The sequence below is a fragment of the Cavia porcellus genome, unplaced genomic scaffold, assembly GCF_034190915.1.
Source record: "Cavia porcellus strain 051 isolate PalLab524CR breed Dunkin Hartley unplaced genomic scaffold, mCavPor4.1 scaffold_8, whole genome shotgun sequence".
NCBI classification, from domain to species: domain Eukaryota; kingdom Metazoa; phylum Chordata; class Mammalia; order Rodentia; family Caviidae; genus Cavia; species Cavia porcellus.
The window spans coordinates 22,879,264-22,885,263 of record NW_026947491.1 but is presented as its reverse complement, the minus strand read 5'-3'; positions in this window follow the sequence as shown (position 1 = coordinate 22,885,263).

Below are 6,000 nucleotides of genomic sequence, written 5' to 3'. Positions count from 1 at the left end.
CTGGTCTGGGTCTCCATCTCAGGGGATGAAGGAGCTCATGCTTGGTACTAACTTGAGGGGCTGGGAGTGCTGCCTGCTTGGCCTTGGCCATCACTCCCCTGTGCCATACAAATTGGGTACCAGGCTGTTGCTGGCCAGTGCCTCTCACAAGTGTCTACCTCAGACTCTACTGACCTGCTAGCCTCTTTCTGTTAGATGTGAGGACCCCACAAATGCCAGGGGAGTCACAGGGCATATCTTAGTTGATTTTCTCTTTGCTGAGACAAAATACCTGACATAAAAATTAAACTGGGGGAAAGGTTTAATTAGCTCACAATTTGTAGAGGTTTCAGTCCATAAGTGACCGGCTCCAAGTCAGCATGGAATGACAGACAGGCATCTGCCCATCATGACGCGCAGAATGTAGCAAAGCAAACAGGAGACAAGCTCCTTTCTATCTCTTATATTGTATCCACAATACCAGGATGAGGGGAGTGCTAAACTCATCATTGGACTGATTAAGCAATCACCAAGTTTTAATCCTAGCACCCTTAATCTTACCATTGCAACATAAATCATTAACATAATCTAGATTTAGCCACCTCTGAAAAGCTGCACCTCTGACTGCATGAGGCTGTGGGAATATCATCTAGACACAAGGCATAAAAGAGCATGAGTCTTGTGTTTGGTCTCCCATGATGCACACCATAGGAGCACTTGTTTGAAAGTATTAATTCCCACCCTACATGGGATGTGGCCAAAGACTTTAGTTCAGGTGTTGGAAACATATTTTTTTTTTCTTCAGAAACTGCTCAGAGGAGACAGGCTGCGTGGAGATAGAGGTCTGCAGAGTCGGAATGGTGAACAATTTCCAGGGCTGCCTAGTGTCTATAGACAAGGCTGACCAAGGCTGAGCTGTTTGGTGTGCATTTGGGAGTTTATGCTCCCAGAAGACTGAGGACACAGGAGTGGGGGACAGAGGCCCTGTCCTTGCAGTGTGTCAGGAGAGAGCTCTGGAGTCCTGAATTAAAGAGGCTTGGACAGCTGGAAAGGGTGGAAGATGAACTCACAGCTGAGGCCTTTCTTTGTCCACAGATGTGGACAGAGCTGGCATGGAGGGTAGCTGCAGCCAGCAGCACTGCCTCCATGTGCAGAGGCGTTCAGGGCCCAGAGATTGGCAGCTATCATCAGCTGGATCTGTTGTCTGTCCATACTTATCACAGGGCAGTGCTCTGTCTCCATGCATGCGGTCCTACCAATTCCCTTCTCCAAACCTCCTCTGAGGGATCTGGAGTCCCCAAAAGAGTGCCCCAACCTCTCAGCCTGAGCTTGCTTCCAGTGCCCTGAGAGTGACTGAGTCTCTTTGAGGATCCATGGTGCCATGATCTATGCCCCATCCTTGACTATTTGGGAACATTTGCCTTTTCCTCATCAGCTTATAAAAGACCTTTGGATCCAGCTACAACCTTTACACAGTCCATTGACATTTTTATGCACTTATTATTTGTTTCTTAAGTTTCAGTAGTTTTAAAATGTAAATGATCTTTACAGTTGTGACCCTGTATCATATTTTATGATTTGGGATGAAGCCTGGTCCACATAGGGTCCCTCTATGGTCCTTCCCAGGGGTGTGTAGAGCCTCAGTTTCTCTGGCTTGGTGTCAGTGTTGTTTCCCTGAAGTGAATTCTCTATGGCAGAAACCTCAGAATTCAGTGTACTGCATCTCAGCAAATGTGTCTTCCTCTCCATCACTGCAATTGCAGCTGTCATGCTCCTGAGTGTCCCTGAGTAATGAACAATTTTAATTACAGGCTGCAAAGATGCTGCTTGTCCACATCTGTGTCCCTTGCTCTGAGCAGGCCACTTTTCTAGCATCACTGATGATGCTGCTCCATGAGGTCCTCATGGCCACCCAGGAGACCATTTCATCTATGTTCCTGGGAGGACGATTGATTACCTGATGATGGCAGGGAATGTTGTGGTAATTATTGTCTCAGTAATGGTTCCCTGTTTTTCTTGAAACTGTTTTAAATTTTACTGATAAAAAGGAAAATCCCAGATAGCCAACATCTGTGTCACAATTTGTGCCTGACAGTTGCCTTTTCTGTCTGCTCTGCCCTCCCCAATACACGGCTGCTTGGTGGCCAGAGATCACTGGAACATGAGATGGCCTTTGGGAGCAGTCACCTGTTCATATGCAGAACCACAGAACTGTAGGGTATTGCTTCAGGGACACTGCTGTGTGTAGTGGATGGAGGTGCTTTTGGCAGAGCTCTACAGATCCTTAGCTTGAGGTGAAACTATCTCCCAGATGGCAATAAAATGGCTTCCAGTTTGGGATGGAGGGCCTGGGTGTGTGCTCTTGGAGCAGGGAATGGCAGCTCCTGTGACCCACTTCCTGCAGCCACACCCACCTCCTGAGAGAGTCTTCATCTGTGATCTCATCAGGAAGTGAACCATTATGAAGTTAGCACCTCTCCATAGCAAACCTCTTCGGAGTCTCTTAATTAAGTTGATAATCAGGATTATCAACTTCTAGAGACTGTCCCCATGACAGTACACCCAAAGCACACCACAGAGAGAGCCTGGTCACATCCCCTGGTCTTTACAGGAAAGTGTTGGGTGGCTTAGAGATGCATTTTTGTAGCACAGAATCTGATCAGTTTTTAAACATCTTACACTGCCTATTGAAGGAAAGCATGCTGTTTTTAAGGGACAGGTTCTGTACATCATATCACTGGCTCCTGGTTAATATTCAAAACATCACCATTGGATTTAGTATTTGCTGTACTGATCCAGCACAGTCAGGGTTGTAGAGTTGAGGCATCATACAATCCCTGGGAGTTTGGAAATTTCTGGTTTCTGCCCATATTTCCTAAGAGACAATACACAGAGCACAGATAATTTTTTGACAGTTCATTCTTTGTTGATTAGCGTGTTTGTGAGACATATACTTATACTCATGTTTGGAAATTGAGATGCATGCAGATTACATCTTGTTTATGTTTGTTTCCCTTCCCCACTTTTTCTTTCTCCAGATCCTCTTCCCATCTCCACAGAATCTACCATGCCACTGTATCTATTTCATTTTGCTCTTAAAGTTATTTATACTTTTAGTCTGTCAGTCACAACACAGCTACCAACCACCACCAAGAGTGTGCACTGCAGGCTGGGGATTTAGCTCAGCGGCCTAAGCGCCTGCCTTGCAAGCGCATGGTCGTGAGTTCAATCCCTGGTACCGGTAAAAAAAAAAAAAGTGCGCACTGCAAGTGGCAATGTATGTCCTACTTAAAGCTTTCTCCTTTGTATGCATGCCTCTGTGATCTATGCTGGGTGCTGCCCCATCCAGGGAAGAACACTCAAAATGCATAAAACAGAACAAGAAGAAAAGCATTGCTCTCCTTTCTCCTCTGCCTCCCCACCAACTCCTGCCGGCAGACCAGCAAAGACTGGTACATAGTGCTGTCAAGTTGTATTTTACACACACACACACACAAATGGACTTTGTTTACCTTGACTTTGTGGATTAGCTTAAGGATTGTCTTCCTCACAATGAACGCTGTTCCCTGGAGGAAAACACCTAGCTCTGCAGTTTAAAAGTTTTCTTTCTATCTCTGCATGTATGCAGAGCTCACTTTATAAAGAATGACACACATTTGTGTGAGGTGCAGCCAATGACCATGGCCTGAATTCTTTGTTTCCATCTCTGTGAAAGAGTAGCATCCTTGCCGACTGCCCTCTCTCACACAAAGGCCACACTGCAGCTGCCCACCAGAAAGAGGGAGCTGGGCCAAGCCTTAGGAACCCATTCCAGCCTTGCAGACTGCCCTCTCTCACCCGGAGGGCACACGGTAGCTACCCGACCTGAAGGAGGGAACAGGGCCAAGCTGCGGGAAATTGCTCTGACCTTGCCTGCGACCTTCTTTCGGCCTGGAGGAGGGAGAAGCCCTGCTGAGGAGGTTTGAGGCCTACCTCAAACCTAGGCCATAGAGGGACCCTTTATCAGCTCGGGGAGCTTTGCCATCCAAGGAGCTGGATGTTTACACAACATCCAATCCCTAGGAGAGTATGAGATCCTTGCTTTGGGGGTTGGGGGGCCCACTGGGCTTGCAGCCATACTAGATTGGGCTTAGCGCAATTTGGGATTGCCTGGACCACACCAGGTGGCCTTCTTTCCCTCAAGGGAGCTTTGCTGCCAGAGTGGGGAGCTATGTAGCTTGAGGAGGCTTTAGGTCTACCTGAGAGGAGCCTGGCAATCTTCTTTTAATCCACGGGCTTCGCTGCTCAAGGATGGAGCTACACTACCAGAGGAGTCCCAGGAGTCCAGGACATAAGAGAGATATAACTTCCAACACGCCCAGGGGAAGCTTTGGGACAACACTTGAAGCATGGAAATATAGGAACATGACAAAGCAAAAGACCAAAATGCAATCTCAAACATCCAGCCCATACCAAGAAAGCCTGGGAGCCATGTACATAGAAGAAAATACATGCCATATGCCTGAAATATCTGAAATAATAGTAACCAAAATAAAGAAGCAACTCTGGGAAGACTTAAAGGAATTCAAACTAGAAATAATCTCTCAGGTAAAAGAAGAAATGATAAAAGAAATGAAGGTGATGCGGAACATATCTAAAGAAGACACAGTTAAAAAATGGAGGAACTAAACAAAAAGATAGAATCCCTGAATGAATAATATAAGAAACAAACAGAGATTTGGAGACCTGCTGAGCTCCCGATAGGTGGGCTGGCCCACACTACCAGCCTAGCCCAGCCTGTTTAGCTGCCGCGCCTGGCCATAGGTCTGCAGAGGAGGAGCAGGGCAGATCTGGGGTGCCCTCACTGGCCTCTCTGCGTGTCTGGAGGACTCTGGATTTCTGCGCCCAGACTGCTGGAGTTCCCTCAGGCTTCCAGGTGCAGTGAAGGAGAGAGGTGGGTTTAAGGCTTCCACATCAGCCTCCCCATTCCCGGCTTCATTTGGAGACCTGCTGAGCTCCCGATAGGTGGGCTGGCCCACACTACCAGCCTAGCCCAGCCTGTTTAGCTGCCGCGCCTGGCCATAGGTCTGCAGAGGAGGAGCTGGGCAGATCTGGGGTGCCCTCACTGGCCTCTCTGCATGTCTGGAGGACTCTGGATTTCTGCGCCCAGACTGCTGGAGTTCCCTCAGGCTTCCAGGTGCAGTGAAGGAGAGAGGTGGGTTTGAGGCTTCCACATCAGCCTCCCCATTCCCGGCTTCATTTGGAGACCTGCTGAGCTCCCGATAGGTGGGCTGGCCCACACTACCAGCCTAGCCCAGCCTGTTTAGCTGCCGCGCCTGGCCATAGGTCTGCAGAGGAGGAGCTGGGCAGATCTGGGGTGCCCTCACTGGCCTCTCTGCGTGTCTGGAGGACTCTGGATATCTGCGCCCAGTCTGCTGGAGTTCCCTCAGGCTTCCAGGTGCAGTGAAGGGGAGAGGTGGGTTTGAGGCTTCCACATCAGCCTCCCCATTCCCGGCTTCATTTGGAGACCTGCTGAGCTCCCGATAGGTGGGCTGGCCCACACTACCAGCCTAGCCCAGCCTGTTTAGCTGCCGCGCCTGGCCATAAGTTTGCAGAGGAGGAGCTGGGCAGATCTGGGGTGCCCTCACTGGCCTCTCTGCGTGTCTGGAGGACTGTGGATATCTCTGCAACCAGGGAGGGTCCACAGGTTCCTGAAGCACTGCGGCCTGTGGTGAGTACCCTAACCCAGCTGCGATTGAAGAACTGTGGAGCTTCCAAGGGGCAGGTGGGCGCACAGTGTCCCTGAGGCCCAGCTTGTCTGGAACTGCGGAGTTCTGAGCAGGCAGAGGAGGGCCACTGATTCTGTAGGCCTAATGGCTTGGAGTAGCGTGGCGCCAGAGTCCCAGTAGCTCCAAACATAGAAGGGGATTTTCAACAGATCCTGAGGAAGCTTTCAAATAACACTTGAAACACAGAAATATAGGAAAATGACAAAACGAAAGACCAAATTACAACCTCAAACCTCCAGCCCATCTAAAGAAA